The sequence below is a fragment of the Notamacropus eugenii genome, chromosome 2 (genome assembly GCF_028372415.1).
Source record: "Notamacropus eugenii isolate mMacEug1 chromosome 2, mMacEug1.pri_v2, whole genome shotgun sequence".
NCBI lineage: Eukaryota > Metazoa > Chordata > Mammalia > Diprotodontia > Macropodidae > Notamacropus > Notamacropus eugenii.
In genome coordinates, this window is record NC_092873.1 from 257,962,389 (window position 1) to 257,984,372 (window position 21,984).

At 36.9% G+C, this 21,984-nt stretch overlaps 1 long non-coding RNA gene across 1 annotated transcript in view; it reads left to right on the top strand.

Moving 5' to 3' along the window:
* LOC140527140 (uncharacterized) overlaps nucleotides 1-20,153 on the top strand; it is a 166,156-nt gene extending 146,003 nt beyond the window's left edge. The window contains exon 5 of the long non-coding RNA XR_011974693.1: nucleotides 20,062-20,153. This is a non-coding gene — a long non-coding RNA (uncharacterized lncRNA). The remainder of the gene's footprint in view (nucleotides 1-20,061) is intronic.
* The last annotated feature ends 1,831 nt before the right edge of the window (nucleotides 20,154-21,984 follow it).

Here is a 21,984-nt window from a genome sequence, read left to right on the forward strand (position 1 = left end):
CCATTGTTTCAGTTTTTTTTACTTGATTTTAATTTATTCTTTTTCTCGCTTAAAAGTACCTTTGAGCTGGGAAGGGGAGAAGAGAAAGAATTCAGTTCTTTTGCTCAGTTGGTAGGGGATTCACACTCTCTGTTGATGAAGTGGATGACAGCTGCAGAAGGAGTAAGGAGAGAAATGAGGAGGGAGGAAAATGAAGCTGTTTTTATTCTAAGATATTGCTGGAGACAAAGATGAACATCTTACCAAAGTACTGAAAATGGATAGAAATTTCACTAATTCACCACCCACCCACTCTCTCAGAATTTTTATCTTTCATAACATCTGCTTTGCTGCTACTCTCTCTTCCAGGGCAACTAAAATGGTGAAGCAGATTGGCAGGCTGCTCTGAGAGGACAGATTGGAAAATATCAGTCTGGAAAGACTAAAGACAAGATGAAGTCTGACTGACATCCTTAAAACCATGAATGGTACATAGATTGGTTCACCAAATCCTAGTGAGAGGGGTGGGGACTGAACCTTACATTTCTTTAGCATAAAGAAATCCAAGGTAGGGAAATTCTCTCTGCCATTTCAAGTCAATACCTTTTCTGAAATTTCTAGTCTTTGAGAGTTGCCTTAGAGCACTGTGCAGTAGAATGATTTGCCCAGGATCACACAGGATATGCCAGAGATAGGACTTGAACTGAAATCTTCCTCATTTCAAGTCCAGCTCCCTATCTAGTACATCATACTCTGTAGTATGTGTGTGTGTTTGTCCTTCATTGCCGAAGAAGATCATGCGATCAGAGAAATGATGACATGACTTGCACTTGACTTTGTTTTGAATGAGGGAGGGCTGTGCAGGTCACCAGCCTCACTTCTCCTCCAGAGCCATCTGAGTCCAGTGACCAGATACTCATCAGGATGACTGGAGATGAGCCAGGATGAGGCAGTTGGGGTTAAGTGACTTGCCCAAGGTCACACAGCTAGTGAATGTCAAGTGTCTGAGGTGAGATTTGAACTCAGGTCCTCCTGACTTCTGCACTGGTGCTCTATCCACTGCACCACCTAGCTGCCACTCTCTGGTATATTACGAATAAGGGGTATTCTTTAAAAAAATATTATTATGATAAATAAAAAGAAAAACTGCTTTGTGGAATAGACTATAGAAATCCTTCCAGAAAAAGGAACTAATTATTGGTGTCATGGAAGCCATTTTTATGAACTACTCTCCTCAACTAAAGTCATTTCTGTATGTCCTCATTGTGTTGTGGATGTGGCTTTGAATTCTTAAGAGTGCTATCAGGTCTTATCAAGCTGGAATGGCTTCAAGAATGGGCCCAATAAGAGACTGAATATTTTCCACTCAAAGATCAGCCTGGCTGAGCTAAAAAAGGCTCATCACCAGCATGTTGGTCACCAAGTTAAGGTTTTTTTGTTTTTGTTTTTTAGGTCCACTGAAATTTACAAAATCATAAGAGAATGAATACTGTTGGTTGTAGCTTAATAGACAGATTGAAATCACAGATCTTTGGAAGGTAGACTAAAATTTCACAGTGTGTTTAATCTGTATATTTAATCTATAAGCTCTGGACATAAATAACCAACACGTACAAGTGACCACCATTGTCTCTACTTCTCATTCCCCAACAGAGCTGCTATTTTTAAGGGAGTCACTATGAAAAAAAGAAAAAGAGCTTGTTTGGAACGCCTGTGGGTTCAGAATCTGCTAACCTATCAATCATTAAGCATTTGTTAATTACTTATCATGGGCCAGACACTGCATCAGGTATGGGGAATGAAAAGGAATTGTAGAAATGGGCCTTGCCTTCAAGGAGCTACCCTAATGGGAGGAGAGGAGAAGAAGAAATCATGAAATATGTAACAATTCAGAAGTTGGGGGCCACAAGGTCCCCTTATCTCTAGATAGCTTTTCCACCCTGGATGAATTTCTTTACTTCTCTTTGCTATACTTCTTGGAATTTAGCCAATTGCATATTCATTTGAGATCACAAACAACTCTTTTAAAAATATAATATCACCCTGAGAAGACTAAGAGATTATCACTTAATTACACATTAATATGAAATAATCAATAAAGTTGCCTTTTTCTTCCTAACCTGAGATAAACTACAATGAGAGGATGGTGGGTTTTTAATTGGAGAGGAGGTTAGGGCAAGAAAGATAATTCCGGGGCTTGGAGTACTTTGGTGATAGGGCAAACCTGGGTAGCCCATCTAGTATGAATAAAGAGAGTATTATAGCTGGGTACTTGAGAAGAGTATGAGATGGGAACTGGGGTGCAGAAGGAACTGGTGGTTGCCAAAGGCAGATATAAACTGTTGAAAAAACCTTGCTTTTTCTCAAGTTTTTTTTTTTTCTAGTAAGCATGAAGAAAATTCTTTCTTTTTCTTCTTTCATTTTTTCTTTCTCTTCTTTCTTTTCCTTTCTCTTTCCTCTCCTTTCCCCCTCTTTCTTCTTTTCTTTCTTTCCTCTTCCTATTCCTCCTATGTCTCCTTTGCTCTTCTAACTATTCTTCTTTCTTCTCACTTTCCCTTTTCTATGTCATGGTCCCCTGTCTCTGAGACACAAAATTCTAATAATATATTATTAATATAGCAATGTTATATAATAATATGGTAATTCTAGTAATATGAATATTATTAGAGCTATTGTTCAGTTATACTATGCATTAAATCATTTTTGCAGTGAACCTGGAAAACTTACTATTATTAAAACATTATTTATATGGAAAAAGTGTGTTCTGAATCCCCCCCCCCAAAAAAAACCCCCAACTCTAAGTGCTACAAATAAACATTTGGATCATAGTCAATCCCATAAGTTGGGGACTGACCAGGTATAAAAACGAAATCCATACTATATCTGCAGTACTGGGGTCAATAAACTAAAGTGGCAGCCGGATTATCACTATCCACCAAAGCAGCCATCAGGCTACCAAACAAATGGTCTTGATGATGACTGCCATCATGATTTAGGCCATCCATGATTTAGGTAGCATTATAGAAACTAGCTATTCATCTATTCCCTTGCCCTCCACCTGAAAGCTTGGTCAAACTGAAAACTCTACTGGTATTCCTTCTTACCAACAAATTATTTTTGGTGATGTATTACCATAGCTTCTTTGCTGATAACTTTTATCTTTATTTTATTTTATTTATTCTAATTTATCTCTATATTTATAGTATGAAACTAAAGTATATAAATCTCTGCAAACTTTTAGACACTATGTGAATATGAGTTGTTGTTGTTATTAGTATTATGTATACGTACAGATTGTTCCTTGAATTTTCTGGTTCATTTTTGCCTTTATGCCTTTAATTATGCAGACTGTCTCCTCAGTACAATTCCAAACCTCTTTCTCTGTCAGTTCAGATAATATGCAGAGAAGATGTTAGTAGTATAGTGAATTTGAAGTAAGGAATACCTAAATTCAGGTGCAATATTGGGACAAATTTATGAGTCATTGAACATTTAACGAAAGATTTACTTGAGTCCAAACATAGCAAGGATATGCACCAACGATGCAGTGGGATTTGCCCCCTCTCTACAATGTGATTGTGATCCTCAGACATCCTTTAGTGGATCTCTGACTCCATGTAGTGAGTCAAGACTTTTTATGTTCTTAGGAGACCAAGAGGCTTTGTCAAGGAATTCAGTGGCCAATCAGGTGCCAGCAATAACTTTGCCACCTTTTAGGGAAAATTAACTCTTATTGTGGGGAAATGGGGAAACCCTGGTCCTATCAAAATTCTCCTTCTATGAAGGCCACAACCACCATGTAGTCTTTGCTGACCATTGCAAAAATCTCTTCCTTCCATGAACCAACAGTACTTGTGGTTCGTATCTCTTATTTGACATTTAATCACTGACTGCTGTGTGACATTTCTTACACTGTTGCCTTTTATTATTATTTAATCTTATTTTTTAAAGTTTCTTCATTTGCAGATTAGAAGACTTATATTACCTACCCCACAAAGTTTTTGTGACAAAAATGTTTTAATTCAAAAGGTTAAATAAATATAGAAATGTGACTTGCCATTTTATCATTCAATGTTTGATCTCATACTTATTATATAATATATATTATTGCATATAATACATACATAAGTATTTATATTATACTTTGATCTTATTAGACTTTTTCTTCTCCTCCATACCTCACAACTCTTTTAGATAGTAAGCACTTTGAGAACAAGAAATGTACTGCATATTTATTGGCCTTCTTCATAGTATCCACCTAGTATCATACTGCACATAATAGCAATCTGCAGTAAATGTATGTGGAAGGAAAGGAATGAATAGTTCAATGCTAAACAAACTGTCATGCCTTTTCATTTTTTTCCCCACAAAATCCCCTTCACTAGAGCACTGGGCAACTTTCATATTAGTCATGCCTCAAAGCAGTAAGAAATTTAATTTTTTTTCTTGAATAATTACAGAAAGCAATGTTAAGACTTCTAAGGTAAGAACTCTAGTGCAGAGATAGACCTCAGTCAAGGTGGTGAGGCTCTTTGATTTTTCATCTATTGTACCCTTTCAGCATTCTCCTCGCTCTAGCTCCAGAGACATTACAATACTACTTTGCTTATATAGGAATACTTCTGACCTCTGGACCAACCTGGACAAAGAGGAGACCCTAAAACCCACTGAAATTCCATAAAAGGCCAAGATTTGAGCAAGCATTCCTCAGATAATCCTTGTCCCTAACCAGGAGCCATGGGGTAGCCTGGGTTATACCAATGAAAGAAGATCAGAGACAATCTTTTGGTGATGATCACACTGCATGTTATAGATGTGTATAGAAACCCTACTTTGTCAGCATTTGATCAACAGCATTTGATTATGGTAGGTGCTAAAGATTGTACCTTAGCATCATTGGATCATAAATTGATAGTAGTCAAGGACCTTAAGGGTCATCAGGTCCAATTCCCTCATGTCATTCTGTGGAGAATATGGACTTGATATTTTCTGGAGAATAGGTTTTGCTGACGAATGATGTCCCTATGACTCATAAGTAGGGACTCATTTCTGTGGGACCAGATTGTGTTAGAGGAGATAACTTTTTTTACTGTCAATTAATTGGTTCACTTAGACACTGAACAAGTCATTTAACTTCCCTAGGCCTTAGTTTTCTCATCTTTGAGAGGTTTGGAACAGACGGCATTATGATTTCTCTGGTATGAAAACTGTGGAAGGAATCACCTTTACGTGGGGTCATGAAGAAAGGGACCAACCGGCCCCCTTTCCTTTTTTCTACATTTCTGCTAGAGAATTATAGCAAAGCTAAGAAAGTGGCAGTTATGTGGCACAGTGGAGAGTCCTGGGCCTGGAGTCAAGAAGATTCACCTTCTTGAATTCAAGTCTGTCCTCAGACAGTTACTAGCACTGCGACCTTGGGAAAGTTCTTCAGTATCCTCATCTGCAATATAAGTTGAAGAAGGAAAAGGCAAACCACTCCAGTATCGATGTCAAGAAAACCTCAAATGGGGTCATGAAGAGTCGGATATGACTGAAAATGATTGAACAGAATAGACCTGATTTTAAGGGTGGAGTTTGTACCCTTCTCACAAAGAGCCATTAATGATGGCACTGGAGCAAGGCAGAAGGGAACTCCATACTCTCAACCACATGGAATCATAGAGAGATGAAGCACCTGGCCAAGTGCCTCAGAGATGGCAGTGTCTGAGTTCAAAAGACAGAAATATGTGAAGTAATGGCAGATTATCAGGGATTCCTGGAGAGAAAATTGTTTGCCCCAGTCACAAAATGGCAATGTATAGAAGAGATGATAGCTCCAGAAGACTCTGAGCTCTGCAGGGTTTGGATGGTTTGGTTTGATGGTAAGGGAGTCATTTGCTTAACTGGAACAACTAAGTATGTTTTCATTCTTAGGGGAGCCCAAGCAACATGATTTCACTATGAGTTTGCAGGACTTTAATATACTGTGTAAGGGATTAGCCACAAAAGAATGAGAGAGAATTTTGTTGATTGCTTTTTATTGATTTTATTGATGAGCTACTGCGAATCCTTTATGTGTGTGTGTGTGTGTGTGAGTGTGTGTTTTGCATTTTTTGTGGTCTTCCCTTTGTTTTTTTCTGAACTTTATGTGGGGTAGAGTAAAGGTTGTCCTACACTTGATATTTGCCTTTTTACCTTTAGTAAACTTGTAAGGGGAATCTTTTACCTATCTGTGGAGACATCACTACATTCAGAGATTTTTCCAGAGCGAACTCTAAGTGGGGGCCCTGGGCTATGCATCTTAGCACTTTTGCTCTATTAAAATTCATTTTCATTACTTTTTGTGTACACAATCATGTATATATACATATAGATACAGCATATATGCACACATATGTAATATATTTATGCATGTATGTATATGGGTACATATGTATGGGTATATACTATTTTCTTTCCCATTTAAGTTTACTTTTCTCTTTCTTTTTCCTTCAAAGCTATTTTTGTTCAGTCATTTCAATCATATCCAACTCTTCATGACCCTACTTGGGGTTTTCTTGGCAAACCACTCTTTGAAGTGGTTTGCCATTTCCTTCTCCAGTTTATATTACAGATGAAGACACTGAGGCAAGAAAGGTTAAATGACTTGCCCAGGGTCACACAGCTAGGAAGCGTCTTAAGGCTGGATTTGAGCTTAGGATTTTGTGACTACAGATTCAGTGCCTATTCCCTCCAGTAGAAGACAGAGTCTTTGAGAGCAGAGACAACCTAGCATTATGCCTTAGAGTTAGTCAGCCAGCCAGTCATCAAACATTTATTAGGGCCTGCTTGTGCTAGGCTGTGGAGATAGAGAAAGGCAAACACATTCCCTGCTCTCAAGGAGATCACAGTCTAATAGGGGAGATAGAATGCAAACAACTATGTCCAAATAAGGTATATAGAGGATAAATTAGAAAGACTCTAAAAAGCTTTTGCATTGAGGGGAGTCAAAAAACTTTTTGTAAAAAGTAAAATTTTAGCTAGGACTTAAGGGAGGCCAGTCAAACCCAGTGGCAAAAATGAAGAAGAATATTCTATGTCCAGAAGACACCCATTGCAAATATTAAGACACAGTATCTAGTAGGAACTTGATAAATATTTGCTGAATTAAACTGAACCAGCCAGCCATTTATAAACTCATAGAATCTCTGAGTTAGAAGAGGTCTGAGATATTCTCTGTTTTAATGTCTTCACTTTACAGATACCTAGAGAGAGCAGAGATGCTAAATAGCTTGGCCATGATCACAAAGCCCTTCAGGAGCTGATCTGAGACTAACATTCGTGTCTTCTGGCTTCCCAGACAATCACACTACTCATTGCCATGGTACAACATTTTTATACATTGGAAATCCCCACACACTTCATATGTGAAAACACAAAACCCCAATTATGTTTGAACAATACTTAGTAACAAATCATTTAGTATATAGTCAGATAATGACCTAGAAGTCATTTTTCTAGCCATTGTGTATCCTCAGCTACATACCTTATTCCATTAAACTGAAATTTGATGAACTTGATGAGATTAAAAATTTGCTGTGGTTTTCTTGTCTCAGAAGCTCTTAATATTGTGCTTTTAAACAATTGCAGGTTTCACTAATTGATATTATTTTATTTTATACACTTGAATATAAGGACCTTTTCAGTTGTATATGTAAATTTGTGCAACGAAATATTCAAATCAGCTTATTAAGCCAAAAATCCTTGCATTTTGGCTAATAAGATTAGGATATAATTTTGAAACTGTACCTTCTCTTTTTAAAATTTCCTACAGAAGAGATGGAAGTAAATGGTTACTCTGTTCCAGCAATACACATGTATACATACATATGATACATATATATAGTATCTGTCTATATACATATATGTATATGTACACACATATACATATATGTAAGTATATGTGGATACATAATATATACTGTACTTTAAGCACCATTTTGACTAATATGATAATGATCTGTCTGTGTAATAGGCAAGGATAGGAATTGTAGTAACCATAATGAAAGCAATTATCTCAACTAGGATTCTTGTCTCGTAGTCTTGAAGTCTTTCCATTTGATGAGTTCAGAAAGTTAAGTATTGAACATTATAAATTTATAGCTGCTTATTAGTATAAATGAAGCCCGTTGTTCCAAAGACTCATACAATGAATTTTCAAGCTTTCACACATACATAGTGTATATATAAAGCATGCATATGTATGTATTTATATACCTGCATATGAACATATGCAAAGGAAACCTTGAAAATTCATCATATATGTGTGTATATGTCAAACAGGCATTGGAAAATGGGACAGGCACAAATATGAATGTAATAGAGTAGGATGCAGGACCCCCTTATCAATTTGGAGAAAAGAAAATAATGATAGCTTATGTTTATATAATATTTTAATGCTAACAAAGCATTTTTTTTCATAAAACTGATCCAGAGCCTAAGCTTTGGGTTAACATAGACTAGGTTCAACCTTGGGGATGGTCTCAGAAAATCATATCTCTCTGGATCATTTTGCTTTCACCCAGAATTTCTAGTTCATATCTAGGTCTATATAAACATGGTTAAAAGGAACCTGTGGAAGTTCAATGTTCCTGTGGAAGTATTGAAGGAAGCAGTGCATATTTGGCAGAAGACAGCCTTTATTTCATTCTATAGAAAACACATAAAGAACTCAAAGTAGTCCATAAATAATTGATACAATTCTCTTCTCTTTCCAGTGAGTCTTATTGTTCCCCTGGGACTATATGTAATTTTGTGGACTCATAGCTCTACCCAGTATTTTTCAAGAAAAACACACTTGGGGTTGTTGGAGTGGCATCTCCTTGACATTCTTGTGCAATCTTTTAGCTCCTCAGGTAGTCATTTGAGTCCCCTTTTTATGTTACTTTTGTAAGGGCTCACAGATCCAATCCTTCTCCCTGGAAAGACTACAACTTTCCTGTTAGACTTGTACTGTCTGAACATCGCATGATCATAGTAGAAGGCAAATCCAAGGCTTTTGCTTCCCTATGTCATCCCTTTGTCCCTAGCTACTCTGCTAGCCACAGGACCACATGCATGATTCTCCTCCCTTCTAGAGGTTGTCTTTCCCAAGAAACTCCTTTCTTCTCTGTAGAGAAGAATTCAATAATATTCAACAATGAATAAGAAATTATATTATACTCCCTCTCCACCTACCCTCCTAAGATGCTCTCTATTCAGGATACTGGACACCTGAAATCATTAGGAGCTTAGCATTGTCTGGAACCACTCTATTCCCAATCTGGTAAACTGGGGTTCAGGAACTCTTACTACTTGACCTGGGCAGTTGTATGTGTATATTCTATTGTTCCTTCTCACAGGATGAAGCCTCTGGGATCTGGAGCTTACCGGAGACAGGGGTGGTTTTCCAGTGCCTAAGGACCTATGGTTGCTAAAGCCACTGTTGTCGCTACTCCTACCACCTTTATCCACTCTCTCCTTCCATTACGCTGTATTGTAGGAAGAAGAAGGAGGTGTCTTCCCAAAGTCCAAAGCCCTTCTATGATCCTCCCCCAGACATTCTTGGTGGTTCTATCTTGCCTGCTCTAGTGGTGCTTTTCTTGGATTCTTGGGTTATCTGGCCTCCATCTTTATCCCCAGGATGTCTTGGCTGTTGCCTCAAGCTGGTTGCATCAAGCTCAGAAAAACAAACATGTAAAACTGCTAAATATTGTTTCCTTACCTTGATTCCTTTGACCACTTTGTTTTCCTTGACTTAGTTTACAGTATGTTGCCTTGGAACCCTAATTTGTATAGACAATGAAGGTGAAAAGGTAAAAAGTTTAGATTCTAAAAGGATGCAATGTAGTCATCAAATCTTAAATTCCATTATCGGCTCTGCATGACAAAACACTTGTCTCATGGAGTGGGGTCCATTTAGAAAGATACTTATTATAGACAAGAAGGCAAGGCTGAAAGAGCGGTTCTGCATTTTTTGAAAAAAATTATTTTAGATGTAAGAAAACAGGCATGCTAGTATACTTTTCTTGGAATTATGAATTGTTTCTGTCATTCTGGAAAGCAATTTGGAAATATGCCTCAAAAGTTACCAAGCCATGCCTAACTTTTTGACCTAGCTATCCCACTACTGGGCTTCTAATCAAAAGGGATCAATGAAAAGGGGAAAGCACTCATATTTATAAAAAATATTTTCATAGTAGCCCCCAAATTAGAAACTAGGGTTGTGTGCTCACCTATTGGAGCATTGCTGAACAAAATATAGCATACGAATGTCATGGAATATTATTGCACCATAAGAAAAGACAAAATGTACAGTTTCAAAAGAAACTGGGAAGACCTCTGTGAACTGGTACAGGGTAAAATGAACAAAACTAGAAGAACAATTTATACAATGACAACCACATTATAAAGGAAAAATAACCTTGGCAGACTTTAGAATTCTTATCAATGCAATGAAAAATCTGGAGTCCAGAGGATTAAAGACAAAACAAACCAGTTACCTTCTGCCAGAGAAGTGACAGACTTAAATGCAGAATAAGATATGTATTTTTAGAAATGACCAAAGAAATAATTTGTTTTGCCAGACTATGCATATTTGTTACAAAGCTTTTATATTTAATTGTTTTCCTTTGTTTGGTTGGAGGGGAAGTAATAGAAGGGAGAGATAATAAATGTTGAAATCAATCAGTATTTTTTAAAAATTAAAAATAAATTTAAATGATTTTAAAGAAACTGAAAAAAATGAGTTTATTCAAGTTCAAGTTTGATAAATAAAATGTTCTTCATGACTATTTGATACAGTTTAATCTTTAAAATGTTGTTGCTCAGTCATTACAGTCGTGTCTAACTCTTCATGATCCCATTTGAGGTTTTCTTGGCAAAGATACTGATGCTGTTTTGCCATTTCCTTCCCTAGTTCATTTTTTTTCAAATGAGCAACAGAGGCAAACAGGATTAAGGGATGTGCTCGAGGTCACACAGTTAGTAAATGCCTGAGGCCAGATTTGAACTCAGGAAATGAGCCTTCCTGAGCCTAGGCATGGTGCTGTAGCCATTGTGTCACCTGATTGCCCTTTAAAATACATACATATATATACATATATATATATAAAAGATTAAATATAGGTAAGTAATTGACTGGTTGAAAGAATAAATGAGTGAATGAATGTACTTCCCCACACATACACCCTGACAAAATGTGCTATTCATATCTATGCCCCTCTGCCACATGACTCTTTTCTCTGGCTGCCTGATATCTGTGCACCTGCACTGTACTTCTGCTCCTGCCCCTCCATGGCTTGATTTTGTTGACCTTACTACTCTACCCAATTGCTACTGTATTTAAGACTGAGAAGTTGTCATGTCTGGAGCTAAAGGGGAGGGGTGGCTATAAGATTCCAAGGTTATATTAATCTTCTTCAACTCCCAAGGGAATAAAGCTGAAGTCCATTCTCAGTTTTATGTTAAGTTCTCCCTGGATCTCCCCAGAAAAGTATACAAAGTAATCAAATCCACAACTGATGCCGTTTTTTTATTGGTTCAACCCAAAGAGTGGCTCTAAACCACAATAGCCTGAGCAAGTAATTGATCTCCAGCTGCTATGTTCAGCCTCTATAGGTAGATGGCTTTTAAATCTTAGACACAGGTTCATGAGATATTTCTCAGTTCTACCCTTGGCATTCATGCCTTAGGAAGTAGGTAGAACAAGGATCCACTTCACAAATGAGGAAAGTGAAGTTTGGATTGTTTAAATTGTCCATAGTCATACTGCTCATGATGTAACTAGGGCATATGAACCAAGGTCTTCTGACTCCATACACGCTCATGTTCTTTCAAATTAAATATTCTGCCTTTCTGAAGTCCATAATATTACATAAGATATTTTGTTGATGTCAGACATCTATATCTGAGTATATATGTATATATATGTATATATAATACATACACATATATGTGTGTATATGTCTGTGTGCATAACTGAACTCACGAAAACAAAGCTCATTATAGTAGATTCACATGAGTCATGGGTTAAATGAAATCCATTAAAATATCTCATATATATATAATACATCTTGAGTTAATTATTTTAATAGGAACTATATTAGCTACAGTTAGCTAATATATCTAATAGAGTTAATCTATATTAACTATAGTATACCCTATATATGTATATATACATATATATATATGTATATATACATATATATATGTATGTATACACACTTAGTTTAAGTTTAAAATCTTTATTGGGGACAGTTAGGTGACTTGGTGGATAGAGTGTTGTACTTAGAGTTAGGAAGAACTGAGCAAAATTCTTCCTCAAACACTTATTAGCTACGTGACCTTGGACAAGTCACTTCATCTCTGTCTGTTTTTACTTCTTTACCTGTAAAATGTGTATATTCAATTCAGTCACAGGGTTGTTAAAAGAATTGAATAATTAAAGACTTGTAAACCTTAAGCACTATAAAAATGCTAGTTATTATTGGGGGATCCTGAAAATTTTTCTTATTTGAAAATGGTTTTATTCTCAGCCTGGTGGTGAGGATAACTGTAGAAAGACCTTGAGGTGTAGTAGAAAGGACAATTAGTGTCTGAGTGCTTCTTGTCCTGCCATATAGACCTTTCCCTGCTGCTAGTATCTTATCCACCTATGTTAACTCATGTATGCATTTTGTATTTATCTATTTATGTGCATATTATCTCTTAGAATATAAATTTGTTGAGATTATAGATTATTTTGTGTTTGTCTTTGCATCCCATGTACCTAACATAGTACATAACTAGTACATAGTGAGTGGGTGCTTAATGAACCCATGTTGACTAACTAATATAGTCTCTTAACAAATCCTTACTTACTTAGTGTATCAGTGAGCACCCCAACATACACAGGGGGACCTGCTATCACAGGTTTTTAGATCTGCATTTATAAAAGGAAAGGCAACTTTTGAGGGGTTGACAATCACTGTAATCAAGCACATGTATCAATACTTTAACCAAGCACATATATTATTCACCTAGTTCAGGGGAGTCCGCACCCTGAAATCCAAAGAAAATACAGAGAAATCAAAAAGTCAAAAGACATGGCTTTCTCAGTCTGAATTCAGCAGACAAGTCCAACTGTCTGAACATATTTATCAGAGAGGGAAGCACTGACATCCAGGTTTTCAAAGCTGGGATGGGGAGTGGGGGGTTCCTTTAGCAGCTTCCCAGAGTCCTCACCTGGCCAAACAAACACTTCCGGTCAGTAAGCCCCAAGGTAATCAACAGACATGGCTTCCTCTGCCTGATGATAATTCAACAGAGAGGTACAGCTGTCTGACCATAGTTACCAGAGAGGGAAGCACTGCCATCTGGGTTCTCAAAGTTGGGAGTGGGGCTCCTAAAAGCAGCTTCCCAGAGTCCTCATCTGACACTCAAACCTTCTTACAAAAACTAAGTCCCAAAGTAAAACTTCACCCTCAGAGTATTTATACACTTTTTTTAGAGCCAGAGGGCATAATCCTCTGATCCAGTGCCTCAACAGGAAAAACAAAAGGTACTTGGGACCCTTTTACAAAACAACTCCCTAATCAAGCTTCCCACAATGGGCAGGTCCTTCCATCAGTGCATGGGAAAGATCTTCTTTAATCACATTATTTAATCAGAGACACTTGATTATACTAAAACAAAAACAGCAATAGATCTTACTTTGCTTGCCATCACATTTAGTAGCTGTGTGATCTTGGACTAATTTGGAATCTATGAACTTAAAAAACAACAGATAATTTCAAAATAATTTACTTCCTTTGTAATCTTATGTACTTTACGTGATGCATCTAAAATCCTTATTCTGAGAAGAGGTCTAATAGGCTTCACTAGAAAGCCAAAGTGGTCCATGACCCCCCATCCCCCAATGAAGAACTGTTGGCCATAGTTTTTTACCTTCTTTAAGTTCTTTTCATTATCTATGAAGTAATGGAAGTAATACTTGACCTCTCTACTTCTCAGAGTTGTTTTGAGAAAGAATGTTCTGTGATCTCTCAAATAATGCCACAAGTCTTCATTAGAAAGCGGTGGGGATGGAAAGGAGCTGACAACTGGTATATGGAAGCAAGACTGATGCAAATGATGTAGAACAAATAAAATGTTGGCAAAGAGGAATAATCTTTGAAAATTATTTGCAAAGCAATTTTATGGGGTATACTTTGGATAGCAGCAGTAGAAACACTCCAGCCCATGAATTTTGGCAGAGTTCAGGCTCATATGCAGTTTTTAAAAAAGTATGCCTACCTGTAGGGAGAATGCCCAGTAGCCTTAAAAGTAACAATATTCCACAGGAATTTATGTTTTGCAAAGCACTTGTCCTCCCAACCAGTCTGTGTAATAAGTAAGGCAAGTTTTACTACCCCCACTCTGTACTGTGGCTTAAAGAAATTGTTACATGGCTAAAGTCACACAGTTAGTAGGTAGGGGTAGAACTCAGATGCAAATGCCATTCTACTGTCAGAGGCAGCAGGGTATAGTAGATAGCTGAACTTCAAGTCAGGAGGTCTTAACTTCAAAACTCTGTCTCTGACTCTAACTGTGGGTCTATGGACAGCTCACAACCCTGCTGAATTTGTTTCCTTTTTTTGGAAAATGAGAGAAACACTACCTCACAGGATTCACAGATATAATTATTTAAGGTGTTTTTGAAATTAAAAAATAATTCTATAAATTTCAGTTGTTCCAAGCCTGGGTCTTTAAAATATAAAACTGTTAAGTTTTCATATCTGCCCCAAACCAGCATAGTTCATTATAATGATATAATGCTAAGATATGGTGATCAGTGATAGTGTCTCTTTGTGGACAGTTATGGTCTACTGGGTCAGTGTGACTTTGAACTTTTCTTGGCATGAAAATTAATCACATTTAGAGATGGGATAAAATTAATTACTTTATATTGCCTAATAGCTTTTTCAAAAAAAGAAATGAAATAAATTATTCTCTACCTTTTCCCATAGTAAAATGAATTCATTCTATAAGTTAATTGGTTTGGTTTTCAATTTAGAAAATGAATCCACATTGAAGTCATAAAAAAATTGAAAATTTTCTTTATTTGGCCAAAGAATCATAAATTCCAAAGACCTGTTGGATTCTAGATGCTGGCTGTTAACTAAAGGGGTTCCAAGTTCCCCACTACTTCTTCTGCTGTTTCAGTATGGACAATTAAAGCATGTTACAATTCCTTATTCTCCTTTCCTTACCTTTTTCTTATTTTCTTGTCTTCCTCCTTTTCTTGCTTTTACTCTCCCTTCTTTTCTGCTCTCTTACCTTTTTTCTTTTATATAATAGTGACCTTCACAGAAATAGGTATAAGAAGCACAAAGCAAAATGAGAAGCTTGACTCATGAGAAACTTGATCTCTCTGTATTTTAGTGTCCTCGTTGTGAAAAGGAGAGAACATTTATCTGCCTCAGAGATATTTTGTGGTATTTAACATTAAAAAGTCACCCAGAGTGTCTCATTCTGTGATTTCCAATGAAATCTAGCTTTAATACCATTAGTGAGGACATCTGTTCTGCTACTTTTTGGTCTGTAGTGAGATATGACTTCAGAATTGATGGACTTTTTTACAAAACAACAAGTTTATCTAACAGAGAAAAAACAGGTTATACTCAGGAGCTGGTAGCTGATTATAAACTACTGACATCTTCTCATTCATTGACCTTGATGTGAAAGGATAGTTGTACTGATGAGCTCCAGTAAATATATTTAAAAGGTTTTTGTTGTTGCATCACTTTTTTTTAGTTGTGTCCAACTCTTCATGACCCCATTTGGGTATCCTTGGCAAAGATATTGGAGTGGTTTGCCATTTCTGTCTCTAATTCATTTTACAGGTGAACAACTGTGGCAAACAAGGTTAAGTGATTTGCCCAGGGTCACACAGCCAATCAGTGACTGAGGCCAGATTTGAAGTCATATAGAGGAGTCTTCTTGATTTCCAGCCCACTGAACCACCTAACTGCCCTAAAGGGTACCATATTTACATGAAATCTGAAATGGGGTCCTGTAACCCAAAAGAGGATAAGGAGATTTTTTTCGGATAATTTAGTAGGCTGAAAGTAAACAGTTCTGGTTATAAAACAAAAGACTTTCATTGTGAAAGAACTATGGCCAATTCAACAGATATCTTGAAGTCAAAGTATGAGGGTGGTAGAAATAGCCTTGGTGGCATTATAAAGGTTAGAACAGGAACCCATGAAAACATCATTTTAATGATGACTATAATACTTCAAATGACCTTTTCTCCTCTGCTCATCATTGGGTTTTGGTAGAAAATTAAGTGGGTGAAAAAGTATTTCCTTGATATTCCAGACCCTTATAAGAGCAGTATCTTGTCATTGATGAAACTCAAGGGCAATATTCACCAAACCATGTTGAACATCATTGGTTATATTCAAGAATGACTAAATTCCACAGGTTTTTATTTAATTCCTCATAGAGAAAAAAGATAAAGCATGTCTTGCCTTTAGGGAATATATATACTGTTGAATGAGGTTGTATCACCATCATCGTCTTGTGGCAAGTTGTGGAGACAGTAAAGGAATTAGTTGAGAGATAATTGTAACATGCTGTTGATTCATATTAAGCTTGTGTTTGAGTATAACTTCATAGGTTTCTTTCATATAGACAATTTCCAGGTCCTTCTTCACTTTGTAAATTTTGTTTTTTGAACCTAACTGCAGCACTTTTCATGTATCCCTGCTACGTTTCAGTTTGTTGGTTCTGGTCTATTATGCATAGGATTATAACTGGAAGGGACTTTAGAGATTATCCTATCCTTCAGAAATAATCCTATCTCATTTTACAGAGAGGGAAATGAGGCCCAGAAAAGGAAAATAACTCTCTCTAGGTTGCATAGTTAGTAAATAGAAAAATTAGGACTTGAACTTAGATCCTTCTTACTACAAAGTATAGAAATGTGAGAACAAAGAAGACAATATAGCACAATGGAAAGAGTGTTGAATGTAGAGTCCTTGGATCTCAGTTCAAATAATGGCTGTCCCATTTAGTAACCTTGGACTTTGGGCAAGATAATTCCTCTGGGCCTCAGTTCCTTCATCTGAGAAATGAGGGGTTGGACTTATCTTTAAATTCCCTTCCAGTTCTAGGTCTGTGATCTAAAGCCAATTTTCTTTTCAGTTTAACAAGATTGTTTTGAATCTTATCATTCATTTTATTAATTATCGTTCTCCACCCTACCAGTTTTGGATGACCTGAGAATTTAATGTACGTCTTCTATGTCTTAATCTGAGTCATTGATAAATGATGAAATATTTCTCTTTTCCAGCAGAGCAAAATATTGGTATCATTCCTTTCTCTAAAGTGTCCACCCAGAATAAAACCACTCCTTTGTATTCAGCAACTTTTCTTAACTCATAGCTCCCAACCATAACTATGGTACATAGCATAGTATGTGTTGGAGGAGAGGGAGTAGGAAAATATCCAGAGTTTCAGGCATAGGATTCAGTAGATTTGCTTCTTGACTTGTTCATTGACATCTCTAACTTTGATTAACTAGGAAAGTTAGATACATACTTATTACGTAAGGCTGTAATGCCTGTTGCCTAATGAAGCATGCAAACGAGGGTATGTAGCACTATAGACTCAAGGGACCTATGCTATCTAGACAGCACATTCTCAAATATTTGCTAACTAAAAGTGCTTAATACATATTATTGAATAAAGAAATGAATTCTTTTCTCCACTTTGTGATGCAGGTGGTTGGGGGGACTATAGGGAGTGTCAAAATTATAATCCTTGGTCCATTGGTGCAGCAGGACAACGTACCTGGAAGGGAATAGACAGTGAAAAGGTGTCATACTTAGGCTGGATGCCTCCTATAACTACATTGGCTACACTGGATGAGCGGTATTTCCAAAACATATCATGGAACCTGAATCCTGGATTCTCTTTTTCCCCATACTATCCATATTCCTTAGGTTTAGTCATCGTTTCTACATGGATGACATTCAAACATATTAAGCAGCCCTAATTTTAGCCTGGATTTGGTATGATATCACCAAATGCCTGCATGTTCCCATTGGAATCTCAAACTTAGTATGTCTAAAATAAAACTTTTTATATCTCTCCACGCCCCAAATGGAAACCTATCCCTTCTTCAAACTCTAATTCTATTGTAAGCACCAACATCCTTCCAACCATTCTATTTTGTGACATTGGAATCATCTTATGATGGCCAATTCTTACCCATTCCACTTAAACACCATCTTTAACCTTTTGTGACTATTCTCCTTCAAGGCCCTCATTATCTCTCATCTGAGCCACTGTAGTAACCTCCTAATTCGTCTTCCTATTCTAGCTTCTCAAAAACCTTCAATAGCTCTCTCTATATAATATAAATTACTCAGTTTGACTGGTTAAGCCTTCACTGTCTGGCTCCCTACTACCTTTCCAGACTCATTTTATATCCATCACTCCCTATCATGCCTTCTTTCTTCCAGCCAAACTGGCCTACTTTGGGTAAACTGTTTCCTGAAATGTGATTTTTATGTCCTTCCTCCATGATTTTGCTGCTGTCTTCCAAACCTGGAAAACATTTAACATCTTTACTTCCTTTAAGTCATAGCTTAAGTACTAACCTTTTTGGAGGCATTTTAAAAAATCAATGAATTTTAAAAATATTGAAAACTGTACTAAAACACAACTGATTTTTTAATTTTAGGTATTTTATTCTGTGTGTTGGAAAACGTTATTCTGAAAAGGGGTTCATCCACAGGTTTCAACAAAATGTGAAAGAGGTTTGTAACACAGAAATGGTTAATGACCCCTGTCCCAGAGGAACCCTTTCTGGATTCTTTCAGATGTGAGTGCTCTCTCAGACTACAGGTCTTATTTTCAGCCTAGACCTTATAGTCATCATCCAGGACAGCAATTCCTATAAAGTAGAGTCCAGACATTCCTATCGTTTGCCAACCAGTTTCCATACACAAGTGAGGCAGGCCAGCCTAGTTGATGCAGTGAAGCACCCTTAGGGAGAGACAAGAAGCAGCATGTGCCAGGTAAGGCATATCATTACCACTGCCTTGACCATCATTTCTCCTGGGATCTTGAGGGGGATAGTTCAGAACTGTGAACACTAGAGCCCTGGGAGTGGCAGTATTTACAGCCCAGTGCCCTCAGCCATCATCCTAGGGAGATGCAATCTGGCAACTCTTTCTTCAGATGCTATGTCCACAGCTACTAAAGACCCAGAAAAGAAAGTTCTTACTACCAGAGTCTTTGCCACTGCCAAACAGTTCAATATCAGAATTCAATATGATTTTATCAATAGAAAAAAGAGGCATTATAATCTACTTTGCTGATACATTCTAAAGAACATGGAACCTTTCCATCTGACTTGACAGCTGAAACCTTTCATATGTGTTGTTTCTCCCATTACAGTATGAGCTCCTTGAGTGTGGGGTTGGTCTCACTTCTCTATTTGTAATCCCATAGCTAGCTTAGTGCTTTGCACATGGTAAATGCTTAACAAATGCTTTATTTATTCATTGTCTTCCTCTTCAAAATACCTTGCATTTACTTCTATATTTAGATGTTGTATTCCTCCATCCTGCAAAATATAATCTCCTTGAGGATAGGGACTTTTTTATAACTTTCTATTCCCAGTACCTAGTATAGCACCTTGCGCATAGTAGGTGTTTAATAAATATTTGTTGAGTTAAGGATACAACAATGACTTTGTAGTTAGTATATTTCTTTAAAAGAGAATACTTCTTCTTTGGCAGGGCCCATCTGTATCAAGTTTCAGACTTTGGACTAAACCAAATGAGTTCACTGATGACTGCTTTTAAGCTCCTGTAAATAGGGATTTAAAATTGAAAGACTGGCATGTTGTTGGCTGAAGTGGCATTATCAGGCCACCACAGTCTAATTATACAAACTGCCACCAAAATACTAATTACAAGTTTTCTTTGAGGAAGGATAATTTAATAGATCCTTGACTTTTTGTGCCTTCCTACCTAGTGATAAAAAAATTGATTGTGACTTTAAATATGAATACTACTCATTTTACCCTGTTCCTTTGTTTTCCTCAAGACCAACAGAGCACTAAGTTGAAATGAAGAACTCCGTAATGCTGCATTGTTCCAGGTACATGCTTACTCCTAGTACCTAGCACTGCTCCACGTGCAAGGTAGGTACTTTCTGATGACAGTGATGATAATGAAATTCAGTCTAAATGATATCTTCTGTCCTGTGTCTGGTGGCATATCCCCTTTTGAGAATGTTGAAATAAAAAAGAAAAGACAGGATATCAATGAAGGCTTACTTAGATTTCAGGTGTCTACAAACCCTAGTCAGATTTTAGACATCCTTAAGTGGGGCTTTGAAGCCAATTAAACTCTACATTAGTCTACAGAAAGAAAGAACCCAATTGCAGAAATCTTTTCTGAAAATACAACATCCTCCATTTTATTAGTCCCCTTGGACTACAAACTTTTAAAATGAAACAGATTATTGTACTTCATTCTTTTAAGGGGAACAATCAAATTGTTCTTTCCTCAAAGAACAAATCTCCTTCCTTCATGGGGGAACAAATATGGTTTGTTGTGAGGACAGATTGTCCATTTCTTCATCCTTCCTAGATGCACCAGGATGAAGTAGATAAGCATTTCTTCTTTAGTTTACAGACTTGAGAATTTGGGCCTATGGGGACACACGTAGTTTGTACAAGGTGAGATAGTGGGTAAGCAAGAACAAGTAATGGAATTGTAGATTCCTTGCTATAGTCCAGTGCCTCTACCACTAATCCATAGGCTCCCAGCAAATGACTTTGTCTCTTCTATTTTTCAAAGATTTATTCTTTATAGATATTCAAAGTCATTATAGATAGCAAGAAAAGGTGGATGAAAATGGCATTGAAGTGAAAAAAAGCCATAATGTTTGAGGAGTGTATAAAAACTTTTGTTACTTAGGGAGAAGTGTATGTGATTGGCTGTAGACACCATTTCTATTTTTCTAAGCTGCCTGTGGTAGACTGTCTATGGGTGGGGACTCATGGGATGTGTATGGGCTAGGAGCCCTCAAAGCTAAGTAAGATGAACAGCAGACATAGATGCAGGAGTACCCTTAAGTCAAACTGGAACCAACCCTTCCCTTTCCAGCCTCTCACCCTCCAGTGCCCAGTTTTTAGACTCCATTTCCTTAAAAGTCTCAGTCTTTTTGGATTTTAAAGGAAAAAGTCTGGATCAGTTATTTTTACCTTTAACCTGTTTAAAAAAAAACATTCTGATAGTGACATTTCAGTATATTTGAATAGTTTTACAATTCTCCATATTTTATTTTACGCATTTAAAATAATTTCTCTGAGAAGGCTTTACCAGATTGCCAAAGAAAAAAGTTTATGAATTTTTGGTCTACAACTAGGTATCAAACTCATGTTGTCTGTGTTTTGTTGTGTTTTTATTTATTCTGTTAAATATTTCCCCATTACATTTTAGTCTGATTCAGGCCATACTTGGGATTGTTGTGGGCTACATGCAGCATTTCTCACTTCCCTGGTCTAGAATATGATCAGAATATATATGTGTGAGTTCTGGAAAATTATTATTAAAAGTAAATATTCTCTCCCTTCTATCTGTGTCTCTGCCTCTTTCCTTTGTTTCTCTCTTTCTCTCATTAGCCTTGCCCTCACTCAACCTGGGTTGGAAATAATCTCTTCCCATTAAATTTGGTGTCCCATTTTAAAATCTCATTTTATGACTTTTTTTTAAAATGTTTGTTTATTTTTTTTTAGTTTTCAATATTCATTTCCACAAATTTTTTTTTTTATTTAACTTTTAACATTTATTTTCACAACATTTTGGGTTACAAATTTTCTCCCCTTTTAACCCCTCCCCCCCCAGACCCAAGCATTCTAATTGCCCCTGTGACCAATCTGCTCTCTCTTCTATCCTCCCTCTCTGCCCTTGTCTCCGTCTTCTCTTTTGTCCTGTAGGGCCAGATAGCTTTCTTTACCCC